Source organism: Triturus cristatus, chromosome 5_2 (genome assembly GCF_964204655.1).
Source record: "Triturus cristatus chromosome 5_2, aTriCri1.1, whole genome shotgun sequence".
Classification (NCBI taxonomy): domain Eukaryota; kingdom Metazoa; phylum Chordata; class Amphibia; order Caudata; family Salamandridae; genus Triturus; species Triturus cristatus.
Window position 1 is genome coordinate 551,720,313 of NC_140588.1, and position 21,666 is coordinate 551,741,978.

The window sequence follows — 21,666 nt, forward strand, 5'->3', positions numbered from 1 at the left end:
AATCTGAAATTCACTTTTAAAGACATTCACAATGAAATGCACTGTGTAAGTCCAGCATGTTGTCAGCTAAGAAATCAGCAAAACTGAACTATCTCATTACTGGCCATATAGATGAGAAAGGAAAATAAACTCATGTTTACAATGTGGATGTGAAAGAACAGTTTCTAGGTTCAGCTTCAATATTTATGTTAATGAATAATTGATATGTTCATATTGTCTAACAGCTATCTAGACGGATAAAGCTATGTATGCATCTATACATACTTGTGCGTTCATACGCATCAGTATAAAACATTGATATTATGTTTTTTCTAGACCAAATTCTAAAAAATGAGTTAAACAGTGAATCTCATAATTGTAGTAGGTCCCGCTGAGATTTGAACTCGGATCGCTGGATTCAGAGTCCAGAGTGCTAACCATTACACCATGGAACCCTCTCACACAAGAGTGACTTTTCCATTGAGACAAAAGAGAGCGCATCAGTGATGGCCTTCTCTTATATTGATAAAAAGATATCTCATTTGAATGGTCATAGTGGATAGAGCTTTAATGTGATTTGATTCTTTTCAGCTATATTCTCTATAAAAGTGTTAAATATTCAAATGTTTATCTGAATATAAAAGTTATATCACAATGTTCATCTTTGCCTGTAGCATAATAAAACAGTCTACATTTCCAGACTACTGAAGCAATGTCTCTGTCTCCTGCATGGGTGGCTCCATAGAGCAATGGTTGGCAATTTGGACTTTGCATCCAATGATCCGATTTGAAACCTTGGAGGGACTTTTTTTATTACTCTTGAGCTTTTCCATTTCTTCATCTTTGTTCATTGATAGCTCAAATCCAACACCAGTAGGTTGAAAGAGTCAATTATTGAATGCTTTCAAAATGTCCATCAGCTTGAACAAGTTACATCAATACAAACTTTAAAATACTTTGACATCAAATTTCTTCACAAAGTAGTTAGCCATTATAAAATCATATTCTGATTTTCTCAAACGCATTTCAGATGGGTGATTCACAGCATCACTTTTTTAAGCTTTCCCGCTATTGATAAGGCGAATATAGCACATTTTGAATGAGAAGTTTTCTTCAATCAAACATAGAGGAACCCAAATGATGATCTCATTCAGCTAGTAAAAATGTTGTTTTATATTAGTATGGAAATCGTGAAAAGAAAATGTGTTTCATGCTGATTTACAACAGTTGATCTCCAATCGTAAAATATAAGCTTTTGGTCGGAGGCATCACAGGTACTGATCAAATTCTAATTTTTGAACATTGTTCACAAATCATATGATATGCTTTCTATACATAAACTGTATCGTTGGATCAATAATGAGTAAAAAGTGACTATCTCAATTTCAGGACATATAAAAGAGAAAGAAGTAGAAACTCATGTTTCAAATGCTGAGAGGCAACAACTGTTCATGATTTTCACCTCCACTAATTATATTTATTTTTATAATCGATATGTTTATATTTTCCTATAAATATACAGAGACATATAGCTATATATACAGAGATACATATGTACAGGTTGATTTTTACATGTTTATAAGTAAATGTGATGTTGTTCCAAATAAAACTTCTAAGAACTGAATGGAAAAGAAAATTGTAAAGTTCAGATAAGTCCCACTGAAATTTGTACTCAGATCCCTGTTTTCAGAGTCCAGAGTGCTAACCCTGACACCATCCACCCTCCCGTACCAGGGTGAGCTTTACATTTTGACAGAAGAGATTTGCCTCAGGGGGCAACTTATCTTTCATTGAAAAATATTATCTCACATAAAAACCACTGTTCAACAGAGTTATAACGTTATTTGAGTCTTTTGGGCAACATCCTTCCCCAACATAGTTCAATATGCAAAAGTTTACCAGAATAGGAAAGCAATCCAATTCAGTTTCTCTTTGACAGTAGAATATTAAAAACTTTGACATTTCCACATTCCTGCAGCAGTTTATGCTCCTTTCACATGGGAGGTTCCATGGTGTAATGGTTAGCACTTTGGACTTTGAATCCAATGATCCGAGTTCAAATCTCATTGGGAACATTTTATGACTCTTGACCAAATCATTTTCTTTCAAGTGTATTCATTAATATCACATATCAAATACCGGTAGGGTGAACAATTAATTTATTGATTATACTCTAAAAGTTTATTAGATGTGAGCAAATAATAGAAATTTTACAATACCTGGAAACTAAATGGCTCAAAATAATGAGAGATTTTACAAACTCACTCTGGTTTCTCAAACTCATCACAGGGGCCTGATGCAAGACATTACTTTTTAAAATCTTACTGTTATTGTTAAGGGGAACAAGGAACTTTTTCATTGCAAAGCATTCATTAAAACAAAACTTGTGGAGTCAAACTTTGTATTACGGGGACCGAAGATGTGCAGTTTGAATAATAATCTTGAAATTCAGACGTACAAAGATTTTACACACTGATTTTCAACAGTAAATCCACAACCAAAAAAGTTGAATCTTTTGAAAGACATGTCAAAGGTGTGAATCTGAAATTCACTTTTAAAGACATTCACAATGAAATGCACTGTGTAAGTCCAGCATGTTGTCAGCTAAGAAATCAGCAAAACTGAACTATCTCATTACTGGCCATATAGATGAGAAAGGAAAATAAACTCATGTTTACAATGTGGATGTGAAAGAACAGTTTCTAGGTTCAGCTTCAATATTTATGTTAATGAATAATTGATATGTTCATATTGTCTAACAGCTATCTAGACGGATAAAGCTATGTATGCATCTATACATACTTGTGCGTTCATACGCATCAGTATAAAACATTGATATTATGTTTTTTCTAGACCAAATTCTAAAAAATGAGTTAAACAGTGAATCTCATAATTGTAGTAGGTCCCGCTGAGATTTGAACTCGGATCGCTGGATTCAGAGTCCAGAGTGCTAACCATTACACCATGGAACCCTCTCACACAAGAGTGACTTTTCCATTGAGACAAAAGAGAGTGCATCAGTGATGGCCTTCTCTTATATTGATAAAAATATATCTCATTTGAATGGTCATAGTGGATAGAGCTTTAATGTGATTTGATTCTTTTCAGCTATATTCTCTATAAAAGTGTTAAATATTCAAATGTTTATCTGAATATAAAAGTTATATCACAATGTTCATCTTTGCCTGTAGCATAATAAAACAGTCTACATTTCCAGACTACTGAAGCAATGTCTCTGTCTCCTGCATGGGTGGCTCCATAGAGCAATGGTTGGCAATTTGGACTTTGCATCCAATGATCCGATTTGAAACCTTGGAGGGACTTTTTTTATTACTCTTGAGCTTTTCCATTTCTTCATCTTTGTTCATTGATAGCTCAAATCCAACACCAGTAGGTTGAAAGAGTCAATTATTGAATGCTTTCAAAATGTCCATCAGCTTGAACAAGTTACATCAATACAAACTTTAAAATACTTTGACATCAAATTTCTTCACAAAGTAGTTAGCCATTATAAAATCATATTCTGATTTTCTCAAACGCATTTCAGATGGGTGATTCACAGCATCACTTTTTTAAGCTTTCCCGCTATTGATAAGGCGAATATAGCACATTTTGAATGAGAAGTTTTCTTCAATCAAACATAGAGGAACCCAAATGATGATCTCATTCAGCTAGTAAAAATGTTGTTTTATATTAGTATGGAAATCGTGAAAAGAAAATGTGTTTCATGCTGATTTACAACAGTTGATCTCCAATCGTAAAATATAAGCTTTTGGTCGGAGGCATCACAGGTACTGATCAAATTCTAATTTTTGAACATTGTTCACAAATCATATGATATGCTTTCTATACATAAACTGTATCGTTGGATCAATAATGAGTAAAAAGTGACTATCTCAATTTCAGGACATATAAAAGAGAAAGAAGTAGAAACTCATGTTTCAAATGCTGAGAGGCAACAACTGTTCATGATTTTCACCTCCACTAATTATATTTATTTTTATAATCGATATGTTTATATTTTCCTATAAATATACAGAGACATATAGCTATATATACAGAGATACATATGTACAGGTTGATTTTTACATGTTTATAAGTAAATGTGATGTTGTTCCAAATAAAACTTCTAAGAACTGAATGGAAAAGAAAATTGTAAAGTTCAGATAAGTACCACTGAAATTTGTACTCAGATCCCTGTTTTCAGAGTCCAGAGTGCTAACCATGACACCATCCACCCTCCCGTACCAGGGTGAGCTTTACATTTTGACAGAAGAGATTTGCCTCAGGGGGCAACTTATCTTTCATTGAAAAATATTATCTCACATAAAAACCACTGTTCAACAGAGTTATAACGTTATTTGAGTCTTTTGGGCAACATCCTTCCCCAACATAGTTCAATATGCAAAAGTTTACCAGAATAGGAAAGCAAACCAATTCAGTTTCTCTTTGACTGTAGAATATTAAAAACTTTGACATTTCCACATTCCTGCAGCAGTTTATGCTCCTTTCACATGGGAGGTTCCATGGTGTAATGGTTAGCACTTTGGACTTTGAATCCAATGATCCGAGTTCAAATCTCGGTGGGAACATTTTATGACTCTTGACCAAATCATTTTCTTTCAAGTGTATTCATTAATATCACATATCTAATACCGGTAGGGTGAACAATTAATTTATTGAGTATACTCTAAAAGTTTATTAGATGTGAGCAAATAATAGAAATTTTACAATACCTGGAAACTAAATGGCTCAAAATAATGAGAGATTTTACAAACTCACTCTGGTTTCTCAAACTCATCACAGGGGCCTGATGCAAGACATTACTTTTTAAAATCTTACTGTTATTGTTAAGGGGAACAAGGAACTTTTTCATTGCAAAGTATTCATTAAAACAAAACTTGAGGAGTCAAACTTTGTATTACTGGGACCGAAGATGTGCAGTTTGAATAATAATCTTGAAATGCAGACGTACAAAGATTTTACACACTGATTTTCAACAGTAAATCCACAACCAAAAAAGTTGAATCTTTTGAAAGACATGTCAAAGGTGTGAATCTGAAATTCACTTTTAAAGACATTCACAATGAAATGCACTGTGTAAGTCCAGCATGTTGTCAGCTAAGAAATCAGCAAAACTGAACTATCTCATTACTGGCCATATAGATGAGAAAGGAAAATAAACTCATGTTTACAATGTGGATGTGAAAGAACAGTTTCTAGGTTCAGTTTCAATATTTATGTTAATGAATAATTGATATGTTCATATTGTCTAACAGCTATCTAGACGGATAAAGCTATGTATGCATCTATACATACTTATGCGTTCATACGCATCAGTATAAAACATTGATATTATGTTTTTTCTAGACCAAATTCTAAAAAGTGAGTTAAACAGTGAATCTCATAATTGTAGTAGGTCCCACCGAGATATGAACTCGGATCGCTGGATTCAGAGTCCAGAGTGCTAACCGTTACACCATGGAACCCTCTCACACAAGAGTGACTTTTCCATTGAGACAAAAGAGAGCGCATCAGTGATGGCCTTCTCTTATATTGATAAAAAGATATCTCATTTGAATGGTCATAGTGGATAGAGCTTTAATGTGATTTGATTCTTTTCAGCTATATTCTCTATAAAAGTGTTAAATATTCAAATGTTTATCTGAATATAAAAGTTATATCACAATGTTCATCTTTGCCTGTAGCATAATAAAACAGTCTACATTTCCAGACTACTGAAGCAATGTCTCTGTCTCCTGCATGGGTGGCTCCATAGAGCAATGGTTGGCAATTTGGACTTTGCATCCAATGATCCGATTTGAAACCTTGGAGGGACTTTTTTTATTACTCTTGAGCTTTTCCATTTCTTCATCTTTGTTCATTGATAGCTCAAATCCAACACCAGTAGGTTGAAAGAGTCAATTATTGAATGCTTTCAAAATGTCCATCAGCTTGAACAAGTTACATCAATACAAACTTTAAAATACTTTGACATCAAATTTCTTCACAAAGTAGTTAGCCATTATAAAATCATATTCTGATTTTCTCAAACACATTTCAGATGGGTGATTCACAGCATCACTTTTTTAAGCTTTCCCGCTATTGATAAGGCGAAAATAGCACATTTTGAATGAGAAGTTTTCTTCAATCAAACATAGAGGAACCCAAATGATGATCTCATTCAGCTAGTAAAAATGTTGTTTTATATTAGTATGGAAATCGTGAAAAGAAAATTTTTTTCATGCTGATTTACAACAGTTGATCTCCAATCGTAAAATATCAGCTTTTGGTCGGAGGCATCACAGGTACTGATCAAATTCTAATTTTTGAACATTGTTCACAAATCATATGATATGCTTTATATACATAAACTGTATTGTTGGATCAATAATGAGTAAAAAGTGACTATCTCAATTTCAGGACATATAAAAGAGAAAGAAGTAGAAACTCATGTTTCAAATGCTGAGAGGCAACAACTGTTCATGATTTTCACCTCCACTAATTATATTTATTTTTATAATCTATATGTTTATATTTTCCTATAAATATACAGAGACATATAGCTATATATACAGAGATATATATGTACAGGTTGATTTTTACATGTTTATAAGTAAATGTGATGTTGTTCCAAATAAAACTTCTAAGAACTGAATGGAAAAGAAAATTGTAAAGTTCAGATAAGTCCCACTGAAATTTGTACTCAGATCCCTGTTTTCAGAGTCCAGAGTGCTAACCCTGACACCATCCACCCTCCCGTACCAGGGTGAGCTTTACATTTTGACAGAAGAGATTTGCCTCAGGGGGCAACTTATCTTTCATTGAAAAATATTATCTCACATAAAAACCACTGTTCAACAGAGTTATAACGTTATTTGAGTCTTTTGGGCAACATCCTTCCCCAACATAGTTCAATATGCAAAAGTTTACCAGAATAGGAAAGCAATCCAATTCAGTTTCTCTTTGACAGTAGAATATTAAAAACTTTGACATTTCCACATTCCTGCAGCAGTTTATGCTCCTTTCACATGGGAGGTTCCATGGTGTAATGGTTAGCACTTTGGACGTTGAATCCAATGATCCGAGTTCAAATCTCATTGGGAACATTTTATGACTCTTGACCAAATCATTTTCTTTCAAGTGTATTCATTAATATCACATATCTAATACCGGTAGGGTGAACAATTAATTTATTGATTATACTCTAAAAGTTTATTAGATGTGAGCAAATAATAGAAATTTTACAATACCTGGAAACTAAATGGCTCAAAATAATGAGAGATTTTACAAACTCACTCTGGTTTCTCAAACTCATCACAGGGGCCTGATGCAAGACATTACTTTTTAAAATCTTACTGTTATTGTTAAGGGGAACAAGGAACTTTTTCATTGCAAAGCATTCATTAAAACAAAACTTGAGGAGTCAAACTTTGTATTACGGGGACCGAAGATGTGCAGTTTGAATAATAATCTTGAAATTCAGACGTACAAAGATTTTACACACTGATTTTCAACAGTAAATCCACAACCAAAAAAGTTGAATCTTTTGAAAGACATGTCAAAGGTGTGAATCTGAAATTCACTTTTAAAGACATTCACAATGAAATGCACTGTGTAAGTCCAGCATGTTGTCAGCTAAGAAATCAGCAAAACTGAACTATCTCATTACTGGCCATATAGATGAGAAAGGAAAATAAACTCATGTTTACAATGTGGATGTGAAAGAACAGTTTCTAGGTTCAGCTTCAATATTTATGTTAATGAATAATTGATATGTTCATATTGTCTAACAGCTATCTAGACGGATAAAGCTATGTATGCATCTATACATACTTGTGCGTTCATACGCATCAGTATAAAACATTGATATTATGTTTTTTCTAGACCAAATTCTAAAAAATGAGTTAAACAGTGAATCTCATAATTGTAGTAGGTCCCACCGAGATTTGAACTCGGATCGCTGGATTCAGAGTCCAGAGTGCTAACCATTACACCATGGAACCCTCTCACAAAAGAGTGACTTTTCCATTGAGACAAAAGAGAGCGCATCAGTGATGGCCTTCTCTTATATTGATAAAAAGATATCTCATTTGAATGGTCATAGTGGATAGAGCTTTAATGTGATTTGATTCTTTTCAGCTATATTCTCTATAAAAGTGTTAAATATTCAAATGTTTATCTGAATATAAAAGTTATATCACAATGTTCATCTTTGCCTGTAGCATAATAAAACAGTCTACATTTCCAGACTACTGAAGCAATGTCTCTGTCTCCTGCATGGTTGGCTCCATAGAGCAATGGTTGGCAATTTGGACTTTGCATCCAATGATCCGATTTGAAACCTTGGAGGGACTTTTTTTATTACTCTTGAGCTTTTCCATTTCTTCATCTTTGTTCATTGATAGCTCAAATCCAACACCAGTAGGTTGAAAGAGTCAATTATTGAATGCTTTCAAAATGTCCATCAGCTTGAACAAGTTACATCAATACAAACTTTAAAATACTTTGACATCAAATTTCTTCACAAAGTAGTTAGCCATTATAAAATCATATTCTGATTTTCTCAAACGCATTTCAGATGGGTGATTCACAGCATCACTTTTTTAAGCTTTCCCGCTATTGATAAGGCGAATATAGCACATTTTGAATGAGAAGTTTTCTTCAATCAAACATAGAGGAACCCAAATGATGATCTCATTCAGCTAGTAAAAATGTTGTTTTATATTAGTATGGAAATCGTGAAAAGAAAATGTGTTTCATGCTGATTTACAACAGTTGATCTCCAATCGTAAAATATAAGCTTTTGGTCGGAGGCATCACAGGTACTGATCAAATTCTAATTTTTGAACATTGTTCACAAATCATATGATATGCTTTATATACATAAACTGTATTGTTGGATCAATAATGAGTAAAAAGTGACTATCTCAATTTCAGGACATATAAAAGAGAAAGAAGTAGAAACTCATGTTTCAAATGCTGAGAGGCAACAACTGTTCATGATTTTCACCTCCACTAATTATATTTATTTTTATAATAGATATGTTTATATTTTCCTATAAATATACAGAGACATATAGCTATATATACAGAGATACATATGTACAGGTTGATTTTTACATGTTTATAAGTAAATGTGATGTTGTTCCAAATAAAACTTCTAAGAACTGAATGGAAAAGAAAATTGTAAAGTTCAGATAAGTCCCACTGAAATTTGTACTCAGATCCCTGTTTTCAGAGTCCAGAGTGCTAACCATGACACCATCCACCCTCCCGTACCAGGGTGAGCTTTCCATTTTGACAGAAGAGATTTGCCTCAGGGGGCAACTTATCTTTCATTGAAAAATATTATCTCACATAAAAACCACTGTTCAACAGAGTTATAACGTTATTTGAGTCTTTTGGGCAACATCCTTCCCCAACATAGTTCAATATGCAAAAGTTTACCAGAATAGGAAAGCAATCCAATTCAGTTTCTCTTTGACAGTAGAATATTAAAAACTTTGACATTTCCACATTCCTGCAGCAGTTTATGCTCCTTTCACATGGGAGGTTCCATGGTGTAATGGTTAGCACTTTGGACTTTGAATCCAATGATCCGAGTTCAAATCTCGGTGGGAACATTTTATGACTCTTGACCAAATCATTTTCTTTCAAGTGTATTCATTAATATCACATATCTAATACCGGTAGGGTGAACAATTAATTTATTGAGTATACTCTAAAAGTTTATTAGATGTGAGCAAATAATAGAAATTTTACAATACCTGGAAACTAAATGGCTCAAAATAATGAGAGATTTTACAAACTCACTCTGGTTTCTCAAACTCATCACAGGGGCCTGATGCAAGACATTACTTTTTAAAATCTTACTGTTATTGTTAAGGGGAACAAGGAACTTTTTCATTGCAAAGCATTCATTAAAACAAAACTTGAGGAGTCAAACTTTGTATTACGGGGACCGAAGATGTGCAGTTTGAATAATAATCTTGAAATTCAGACGTACAAAGATTTTACACACTGATTTTCAACAGTAAATCCACAACCAAAAAAGTTGAATCTTTTGAAAGACATGTCAAAGGTGTGAATCTGAAATTCACTTTTAAAGACATTCACAATGAAATGCACTGTGTAAGTCCAGCATGTTGTCAGCTAAGAAATCAGCAAAACTGAACTATCTCATTACTGGCCATATAGATGAGAAAGGAAAATAAACTCATGTTTACAATGTGGATGTGAAAGAACAGTTTCTAGGTTCAGCTTCAATATTTATGTTAATGAATAATTGATATGTTCATATTGTCTAACAGCTATCTAGACAGATAAAGCTATGTATGCATCTATACATACTTATGCGTTCATACGCATCAGTATAAAACATTAATATTATGTTTTTTCTAGACCAAATTCTAAAAATTGAGTTAAACAGTGAATCTCATAATTGTAGTAGGTCCCACCGAGATTTGAACTCGGATCGCTGGATTCAGAGTCCAGAGTGCTAACCATTACACCATGGAACCCTCTCACACAAGAGTGACTTTTCCATTGAGACAAAAGAGAGCGCATCAGTGATGGCCTGCTCTTATATTGATAAAAAGATATCTCATTTGAATGGTCATAGTGGATAGAGCTTTAATGTGATTTGATTCTTTTCAGCTATATTCTCTATAAAAGTGTTAAATATTCAAATGTTTATCTGAATATAAAAGTTATATCACAATGTTCATCTTTGCCTGTAGCATAATAAAACAGTCTACATTTCCAGACTACTGAAGCAATGTCTCTGTCTCCTGCATGGGTGGCTCCATAGAGCAATGGTTGGCAATTTGGACTTTGCATCCAATGATCCGATTTGAAACCTTGGAGGGACTTTTTTTATTACTCTTGAGCTTTTCCATTTCTTCATCTTTGTTCATTGATAGCTCAAATCCAACACCAGTAGGTTGAAAGAGTCAATTATTGAATGCTTTCAAAATGTCCATCAGCTTGAACAAGTTACATCAATACAAACTTTAAAATACTTTGACATCAAATTTCTTCACAAAGTAGTTAGCCATTATAAAATCATATTCTGATTTTCTCAAACGCATTTCAGATGGGTGATTCACAGCATCACTTTTTTAAGCTTTCCCGCTATTGATAAGGCGAATATAGCACATTTTGAATGAGAAGTTTTCTTCAATCAAACATAGAGGAACCCAAATGATGATCTCATTCAGCTAGTAAAAATGTTGTTTTATATTAGTATGGAAATCGTGAAAAGAAAATGTGTTTCATGCTGATTTACAACAGTTGATCTCCAATCGTAAAATATAAGCTTTTGGTCGGAGGCATCACAGGTACTGATCAAATTCTAATTTTTGAACATTGTTCACAAATCATATGATATGCTTTCTATACATAAACTGTATCGTTGGATCAATAATGAGTAAAAAGTGACTATCTCAATTTCAGGACATATAAAAGAGAAAGAAGTAGAAACTCATGTTTCAAATGCTGAGAGGCAACAACTGTTCATGATTTTCACCTCCACTAATTATATTTATTTTTATAATCGATATGTTTATATTTTCCTATAAATATACAGAGACATATAGCTATATATACAGAGATACATATGTACAGGTTGATTTTTACATGTTTATAAGTAAATGTGATGTTGTTCCAAATAAAACTTCTAAGAACTGAATGGAAAAGAAAATTGTAAAGTTCAGATAAGTCCCACTGAAATTTGTACTCAGATCCCTGTTTTCAGAGTCCAGAGTGCTAACCATGACACCATCCACCCTCCCGTACCAGGGTGAGCTTTACATTTTGACAGAAGAGATTTGCCTCAGGGGGCAACTTATCTTTCATTGAAAAATATTATCTCACATAAAAACCACTGTTCAACAGAGTTATAACGTTATTTGTGTCTTTTGGGCAACATCCTTCCCCAACATAGTTCAATATGCAAAAGTTTACCAGAATAGGAAAGCAATCCAATTCAGTTTCTCTTTGACAGTAGAATATTAAAAACTTTGACATTTCCACATTCCTGCAGCAGTTTATGCTCCTTTCACATGGGAGGTTCCATGGTGTAATGGTTAGCACTTTGGACTTTGAATCCAATGATCCGAGTTCAAATCTCGGTGGGAACATTTTATGACTCTTGACCAAATCATTTTCTTTCAAGTGTATTCATTAATATCACATATCTAATACCGGTAGGGTGAACAATTAATTTATTGATTATACTCTAAAAGTTTATTAGATGTGAGCAAATAATAGAAATTTTACCATACCTGGAAACTAAATGGCTCAAAATAATGAGAGATTTTACAAACTCACTCTGGTTTCTCAAACTCATCACAGCGGCCTGATGCAAGACATTACTTTTTAAAATCTTACTGTTATTGTTAAGGCGAACAAGGAACTTTTTCATTGCAAAGCATTCATTAAAACAAAACTTGAGGAGTCAAACTTTGTATTACGGGGACCGAAGATGTGCAGTTTGAATAATAATCTTGAAATTCAGACGTACAAAGATTTTACACACTGATTTTCAACAGTAAATCCACAACCAAAAAAGTTGAATCTTTTGAAAGACATGTCAAAGGTGTGAATCTGAAATTCACTTTTAAAGACATTCACAATGAAATGCACTGTGTAAGTCCAGCATGTTGTCAGCTAAGAAATCAGCAAAAATGAACTATCTCATTACTGGCCATATAGATGAGAAAGGAAAATAAACTCATTTTTACAATATGGATGTGAAAGAACAGTTTCTAGGTTCAGCTTCAATATTTATGTTAATGAATAATTGATATGTTCATATTGTCTAACAGCTATCTAGACGGATAAAGCTATGTATGCATCTATACATACTTATGCGTTCATACGCATCAGTATAAAACATTGATATTATGTTTTTTCTAGACCAAATTCTAAAAAATGAGTTAAACAGTGAATCTCATAATTGTAGTAGGTCCCACCGAGATTTGAACACGGATCGCTGGATTCAGAGTCCAGAGTGCTAACCATTACACCATGGAACCCTCTCACACAAGAGTGACTTTTCCATTGAGACAAAAGAGAGCGCATCAGTGATGGCCTTCTCTTATATTGATAAAAAGATATCTTATTTGAATGGTCATAGTGGATAGAGCTTTAATGTGATTTGATTCTTTTCAGCTATATTCTCTATAAAAGTGTTAAATATTCAAATGTTTATCTGAATATAAAAGTTATATCACACTGTTCATCTTTGCCTGTAGCATAATAAAACAGTCTACATTTACAGACTACTGAAGCAATGTCTCTGTCTCCTGCATGGGTGGCTCCATAGAGCAATGGTTGGCAATTTGGACTTTGCATCCAATGATCCGATTTGAAACCTTGGAGGGACTTTTTTTATTACTCTTGAGCTTTTCCATTTCTTCATCTTTGTTCATTGATAGCTCAAATCCAACACCAGTAGGTTGAAAGAGTCAATTATTGAATGCTTTCAAAATGTCCATCAGCTTGAACAAGTTACATCAATACAAACTTTAAAATACTTTGACATCAAATTTCTTCACAAAGTAGTTAGCCATTATAAAATCATATTCTGATTTTCTCAAACGCATTTCAGATGGGTGATTCACAGCATCACTTTTTTAAGCTTTCCCGCTATTGATAAGGCGAATATAGCACATTTTGAATGAGAAGTTTTCTTCAATCAAACATAGAGGAACCCAAATGATGATCTCATTCAGCTAGTAAAAATGTTGTTTTATATTAGTATGGAAATCGTGAAAAGAAAATGTGTTTCATGCTGATTTACAACAGTTGATCTCCAATCGTAAAATATAAGCTTTTGGTCGGAGGCATCACAGGTACTGATCAAATTCTAATTTTTGAACATTGTTCACAAATCATATGATATGCTTTCTATACATAAACTGTATCGTTGGATCAATAATGAGTAAAAAGTGACTATCTCAATTTCAGGACATATAAAAGAGAAAGAAGTAGAAACTCATGTTTCAAATGCTGAGAGGCAACAACTGTTCATGATTTTCACCTCCACTAATTATATTTATTTTTATAATCGATATGTTTATATTTTCCTATAAATATACAGAGACATATAGCTATATATACAGAGATACATATGTACAGGTTGATTTTTACATGTTTATAAGTAAATGTGATGTTGTTCCAAATAAAACTTCTAAGAACTGAATGGAAAAGAAAATTGTAAAGTTCAGATAAGTCCCACTGAAATTTGTACTCAGATCCCTGTTTTCAGAGTCCAGAGTGCTAACCATGACACCATCCACCCTCCCGTACCAGGGTGAGCTTTACATTTTGACAGAAGAGATTTGCCTCAGGGGGCAACTTATCTTTCATTGAAAAATATTATCTCACATAAAAACCACTGTTCAACAGAGTTATAACGTTATTTGTGTCTTTTGGGCAACATCCTTCCCCAACATAGTTCAATATGCAAAAGTTTACCAGAATAGGAAAGCAATCCAATTCAGTTTCTCTTTGACAGTAGAATATTAAAAACTTTGACATTTCCACATTCCTGCAGCAGTTTATGCTCCTTTCACATGGGAGGTTCCATGGTGTAATGGTTAGCACTTTGGACTTTGAATCCAATGATCCGAGTTCAAATCTCGGTGGGAACATTTTATGACTCTTGACCAAATCATTTTCTTTCAAGTGTATTCATTAATATCACATATCTAATACCGGTAGGGTGAACAATTAATTTATTGATTATACTCTAAAAGTTTATTAGATGTGAGCAAATAATAGAAATTTTACCATACCTGGAAACTAAATGGCTCAAAATAATGAGAGATTTTACAAACTCACTCTGGTTTCTCAAACTCATCACAGCGGCCTGATGCAAGACATTACTTTTTAAAATCTTACTGTTATTGTTAAGGCGAACAAGGAACTTTTTCATTGCAAAGCATTCATTAAAACAAAACTTGAGGAGTCAAACTTTGTATTACGGGGACCGAAGATGTGCAGTTTGAATAATAATCTTGAAATTCAGACGTACAAAGATTTTACACACTGATTTTCAACAGTAAATCCACAACCAAAAAAGTTGAATCTTTTGAAAGACATGTCAAAGGTGTGAATCTGAAATTCACTTTTAAAGACATTCACAATGAAATGCACTGTGTAAGTCCAGCATGTTGTCAGCTAAGAAATCAGCAAAAATGAACTATCTCATTACTGGCCATATAGATGAGAAAGGAAAATAAACTCATTTTTACAATGTGGATGTGAAAGAACAGTTTCTAGGTTCAGCTTCAATATTTATGTTAATGAATAATTGATATGTTCATATTGTCTAACAGCTATCTAGACGGATAAAGCTATGTATGCATCTATACATACTTATGCGTTCATACGCATCAGTATAAAACATTGATATTATGTTTTTTCTAGACCAAATTCTAAAAAATGAGTTAAACAGTGAATCTCATAATTGTAGTAGGTCCCACCGAGATTTGAACACGGATCGCTGGATTCAGAGTCCAGAGTGCTAACCATTACACCATGGAACCCTCTCACACAAGAGTGACTTTTCCATTGAGACAAAAGAGAGCGCATCAGTGATGGCCTTCTCTTATATTGATAAAAAGATATCTTATTTGAATGGTCATAGTGGATAGAGCTTTAATGTGATTTGATTCTTTTCAGCTATATTCTCTATAAAAGTGTTAAATATTCAAATGTTTATCTGAATATAAAAGTTATATCACACTGTTCATCTTTGCCTGTAGCATAATAAAACAGTCTACATTTACAGACTACTGAAGCAATGTCTCTGTCTCCTGCATGGGTGGCTCCATAGAGCAATGGTTGGCAATTTGGACTTTGCATCCAATGATCCGATTTGAAACCTTGGAGGGACTTTTTTTATTACTCTTGAGCTTTTCCATTTCTTCATCTTTGTTCATTGATAGCTCAAATCCAACACCAGTAGGTTGAAATAGTCAATTATTGAATGCTTTCAAAATGTCCATCAGCTTGAACAAGTTACATCAATACAAACTTTAAAATACTTTGACATCAAATTTCTTCACAAAGTAGTTAGCCATTATAAAATCATATTCTGATTTTCTCAAACGCATTTCAGATGGGTGATTCACAGCATCACTTTTTTAAGCTTTCCCGCTATTGATAAGGCGAAAATAGCACATTTTGAATGAGAAGTTTTCTTCAATCAAACATAGAGGAACCCAAATGATGATCTCATTCAGCTAGTAAAAATGTTGTTTTATATTAGTATGGAAATCGTGAAAAGAAAATGTTTTTCATGCTGATTTACAACAGTTGATCTCCAATCGTAAAATATAAGCTTTTGGTCGGAGGCATCACAGGTACTGATCAAATTCTAATTTTTGAACATTGTTCACAAATCATATGATATGCTTTATATACATAAACTGTATTGTTGGATCAATACTGAGTAAAAAGTGACTATCTCAATTTCAGGACATATAAAAGAGAAAGAAGTAGAAACTCATGTTTCAAATGCTGAGAGGCAACAACTGTTCATGATTTTCACCTCCACTAATTATATTTATTTTTATAATCTATATGTTTATATTTTCCTATAAATATACAGAGACATATAGCTATATATACAGAGATACATATGTACAGGTTGATTTTTACATGTTTATAAGTAAATGTGATGTTGTTCCAAATAAAACTTCTAAGAACTGAATGGAAAAGAAAATTGTAAAGTTCAGATAAGTCCCACTGAAATTTGTACTCAGATCCCTGTTTTCAGAGTCCAGAGTGCTAACCATGACACCATCCACCCTCCCGTACCAGGGTGAGCTTTCCATTTTGACAGAAGAGATTTGCCTCATGGGGCAACTTATCTTTCATTGAAAAATATTATCTCACATAAAAACCACTGTTCAACAGAGTTATAACGTTATTTGAGTCTTTTGGGCAACATCCTTCCCCAACATAGTTCAATATGCAAAAGTTTACCAGAATAGGAAAGCAATCCAATACAGTTTCTCTTTGACAGTAGAATATTAAAAACTTTGACATTTCCACATTCCTGCAGCAGTTTATGCTCCTTTCACATGGGAGGTTCCATGGTGTAATGGTTAGCACTTTGGACTTTGAATCCAATGATCCGAGTTCAAATCTCGGTGGGACCATTTTATGACTCTTGACCAAATCATTTTCTTTCAAGTGTATTCATTAATATCACATATCTAATACCGGTAGGGTGAACAATTCATTTATTGATTATACTCTAAAAGTTTATTAGATGTGAGCAAATAATAGAAATTTTACCATACCTGGAAACTAAATGGCTCAAAATAATGAGAGATTTTACAAACTCACTCTGGTTTCTCAAACTCATCACAGGGGCCTGATGCAAGACATTACTTTTTAAAATCTTACTGTTATTGTTAAGGCGAACAAGGAACTTTTTCATTGCAAAGCATTCATTAAAACAAAACTGGAGGAGTCAAACTTTGTATTACGGGGACCGAAGATGTGCAGTTTGAATAATAATCTTGAAATTCAGACGTACAAAGATTTTACACACTGATTTTCAACAGTAAATCCACAACCAAAAAAGTTGAATCTTTTGAAAGACATGTCAAAGGTGTGAATCTGAAATTCACTTTTAAAGACATTCACAATGAAATGCACTGTGTAAGTCCAGCATGTTGTCAGCTAAGAAATCAGCAAAAATGAACTATCTCATTACTGGCCATATAGATGAGAAAGGAAAATAAACTCATGTTTACAATGTGGATGTGAAAGAACAGTTTCTAGGTTCAGCTTCAATATTTATGTTAATGAATAATTGATATGTTCATATTGTCTAACAGCTATCTAGACGGATAAAGCTATGTATGCATCTATACATACTTATGCGTTCATACGCATCAGTATAAAACATTGATATTATGTTTTTTCTAGACCAAATTCTAAAAAATGAGTTAAACAGTGAATCTCATAATTGTAGTAGGTCCCACCGAGATTTGAACTCGGATCGCTGGATTCAGAGTCCAGAGTGCTAACCATTACACCATGGAACCTTCTCACACAAGAGTGACTTTTCCATTGAGACAAAAGAGAGCGCATCAGTGATGGCCTTCTCTTATATTGATAAAAAGATATCTCATTTGAATGGTCATAGTGGATAGAGCTTTAATGTGATTTGATTCTTTTCAGCTATATTCTCTATAAAAGTGTTAAATATTCAAATGTTTATCTGAATATAAAAGTTATATCACAATGTTCATCTTTGCCTGTAGCATAATAAAACAGTCTACATTTCCAGACTACTGAAGCAATGTCTCTGTCTCCTGCATGGGTGGCTCCATAGAGCAATGGTTGGCAATTTGGACTTTGCAGCCAATGATCCGATTTGAAACCTTGGAGGGACTTTTTTTATTTCTCTTGAGCTTTTCCATTTCTTCATCTTTGTTCATTGATAGCTCAAATCCAACACCAGTAGGTTGAAATAGTCAATTATTGAATGCTTTCAAAATGTCCATCAGCTTGAACAAGTTACATCAATACAAACTTTAAAATACTTTGACATCAAATTTCTTCACAAAGTAGTTAGCCATTATAAAATCATATTCTGATTTTCTCAAACGCATTTCAGATGGGTGATTCACAGCATCACTTTTTTAAGCTTTCCCGCTATTGATAAGGCGAAAATAGCACATTTTGAATGAGAAGTTTTCTTCAATCAAACATAGAGGAACCCAAATGATGATCTCATTCAGCTAGTAAAAATGTTGTTTTATATTAGTATGGAAATCGTGAAAAGAAAATGTTTTTCATGCTGATTTACAACAGTTGATCTCCAATCGTAAAATATAAGCTTTTGGTCGGAGGCATCACAGGTACTGATCAAATTCTAATTTTTGAACATTGTTCACAAATCATATGATATGCTTTATATACATAAACTGTATTGTTGGATCAATACTGAGTAAAAAGTGACTATCTCAATTTCAGGACATATAAAAGAGAAAGAAGTAGAAACTCATGTTTCAAATGCTGAGAGGCAACAACTGTTCATGATTTTCACCTCCACTAATTATATTTATTTTTATAATCTATATGTTTATATTTTCCTATAAATATACAGAGACATATAGCTATATATACAGAGATACATATGTACAGGTTGATTTTTACATGTTTATAAGTAAATGTGATGTTGTTCCAAATAAAACTTCTAAGAACTGAATGGAAAAGAAAATTGTAAAGTTCAGATAAGTCCCACTGAAATTTGTACTCAGATCCCTGTTTTCAGAGTCCAGAGTGCTAACCATGACACCATCCACCCTCCCGTACCAGGGTGAGCTTTCCATTTTGACAGAAGAGATTTGCCTCAGGGGGCAACTTATCTTTCATTGAAAAATATTATCTCACATAAAAACCACTGTTCAACAGAGTTATAACGTTATTTGAGTCTTTTGGGCAACATCCTTCCCCAACATAGTTCAATATGCAAAAGTTTACCAGAATAGGAAAGCAATCCAATACAGTTTCTCTTTGACAGTAGAATATTAAAAACTTTGACATTTCCACATTCCTGCAGCAGTTTATGCTCCTTTCACATGGGAGGTTCCATGGTGTAATGGTTAGCACTTTGGACTTTGAATCCAATGATCCGAGTTCAAATCTCGGTGGGACCATTTTATGACTCTTGACCAAATCATTTTCTTTCAAGTGTATTCATTAATATCACATATCTAATACCGGTAGGGTGAACAATTAATTTATTGATTATACTCTAAAAGTTTATTAGATGTGAGCAAATAATAGAAATTTTACCATACCTGGAAACTAAATGGCTCAAAATAATGAGAGATTTTACAAACTCACTCTGGTTTCTCAAACTCATCACAGGGGCCTGATGCAAGACATTACTTTTAAAATCTTACTGTTATTGTTAAGGCGAACAAGGAACTTTTTCATTGCAAAGCATTCATTAAAACAAAACTGGAGGAGTCAAACTTTGTATTACGGGGACCGAAGATGTGCAGTTTGAATAATAATCTTGAAATTCAGACGTACAAAGATTTTGCACACTGATTTTCAACAGTAAATCCACAACCAAAAAAGTTGAATCTTTTGAAAGACATGTCAAAGGTGTGAATCTGAAATTCACTTTTAAAGACATTCACAATGAAATGCACTGTGTAAGTCCAGCATGTTGTCAGCTAAGAAATCAGCAAAAATGAACTATCTCATTACTGGCCATATAGATGAGAAAGGAAAATAAACTCATGTTTACAATGTGGATGTGAAAGAACAGTTTCTAGGTTAGGCTTCAATATTTATGTTAATGAATAATTGATATGTTCATATTGTCTAACAGCTATCTAGACGGATAAAGCTATGTATGCATCTATACATACTTATGCGTTCATACGCATCAGTATAAAACATTGATATTATGTTTTTTCTAGACCAAATTCTAAAAAATGAGTTAAACAGTGAATCTCATAATTGTAGTAGGTCCCACCGAGATTTGAACTCGGATCGCTGGATTCAGAGTCCAGAGTGCTAACCATTACACCATGGAACCCTCTCACACAAGAGTGACTTTTCCATTGAGACAAAAGAGAGCGCATCAGTGATGGCCTTCTCTTATATTGATAAAAAGATATCTCATTTGAATGGTCATAGTGGATAGAGCTTTAATGTGATTTGATTCTTTTCAGCTATATTCTCTATAAAAGTGTTAAATATTCAAATGTTTATCTGAATATAAAAGTTATATCACAATGTTCATCTTTGCCTGTAGCATAATAAAACAGTCTACATTTCCAGACTACTGAAGCAATGTCTCTGTCTCCTGCATGGGTGGCTCCATAGAGCAATGGTTGGCAATTTGGACTTTGCAGCCAATGATCCGATTTGAAACCTTGGAGGGACTTTTTTTATTTCTCTTGAGCTTTTCCATTTCTTCATCTTTGTTCATTGATAGCTCAAATCCAACACCAGTAGGTTGAAATAGTCAATTATTGAATGCTTTCAAAATGTCCATCAGCTTGAACAAGTTACATCAATACAAACTTTAAAATACTTTGACATCAAATTTCTTCACAAAGTAGTTAGCCATTATAAAATCATATTCTGATTTTCTCAAACGCATTTCAGATGGGTGATTCACAGCATCACTTTTTTAAGCTTTCCCGCTATTGATAAGGCGAAAATAGCACATTTTGAATGAGAAGTTTTCTTCAATCAAACATAGAGGAACCCAAATGATGATCTCATTCAGCTAGTAAAAATGTTGTTTTATATTAGTATGGAAATCGTGAAAAGAAAATGTTTTTCATGCTGATTTACAACAGTTGATCTCCAATCGTAAAATATAAGCTTTTGGTCGGAGGCATCACAGGTACTGATCAAATTCTAATTTTTGAACATTGTTCACAAATCATATGATATGCTTTATATACATAAACTGTATTGTTGGATCAATACTGAGTAAAAAGTGACTATCTCAATTTCAGGACATATAAAAGAGAAAGAAGTAGAAACTCATGTTTCAAATGCTGAGAGGCAACAACTGTTCATGATTTTCACCTCCACTAATTATATTTATTTTTATAATCTATATGTTTATATTTTCCTATAAATATACAGAGACATATAGCTATATATACAGAGATACAT

The 21,666-nt window shown here is 33.4% G+C and overlaps 6 non-coding genes across 6 annotated transcripts; 2 read left to right on the forward strand and 4 right to left on the reverse strand.

Annotated features, from left to right (window-relative positions):
* Positions 1-7,913: 7,913 nt before the first annotated feature.
* TRNAQ-CUG (transfer RNA glutamine (anticodon CUG)) lies at positions 7,914-7,985 on the reverse strand. Its single transcript has one exon. It is a non-coding gene; the product is annotated as a tRNA-Gln (tRNA).
* A 2,445-nt stretch (positions 7,986-10,430) lies between these two features.
* On the reverse strand, positions 10,431-10,502 carry TRNAQ-CUG (transfer RNA glutamine (anticodon CUG)). The gene has a single exon. It is a non-coding gene; the product is annotated as a tRNA-Gln (tRNA).
* Positions 10,503-17,084: 6,582 nt separating this feature from the next.
* TRNAQ-UUG (transfer RNA glutamine (anticodon UUG)) lies at positions 17,085-17,156 on the forward strand. Its single transcript has one exon. It is a non-coding gene; the product is annotated as a tRNA-Gln (tRNA).
* Positions 17,157-17,981: 825 nt separating this feature from the next.
* TRNAQ-CUG (transfer RNA glutamine (anticodon CUG)) lies at positions 17,982-18,053 on the reverse strand. The gene has a single exon. It is a non-coding gene; the product is annotated as a tRNA-Gln (tRNA).
* Positions 18,054-19,601: 1,548 nt separating this feature from the next.
* TRNAQ-UUG (transfer RNA glutamine (anticodon UUG)) lies at positions 19,602-19,673 on the forward strand. The gene has a single exon. It is a non-coding gene; the product is annotated as a tRNA-Gln (tRNA).
* Positions 19,674-20,497: 824 nt separating this feature from the next.
* Positions 20,498-20,569, reverse strand: TRNAQ-CUG (transfer RNA glutamine (anticodon CUG)). The gene has a single exon. It is a non-coding gene; the product is annotated as a tRNA-Gln (tRNA).
* Positions 20,570-21,666: the final 1,097 nt, after the last annotated feature.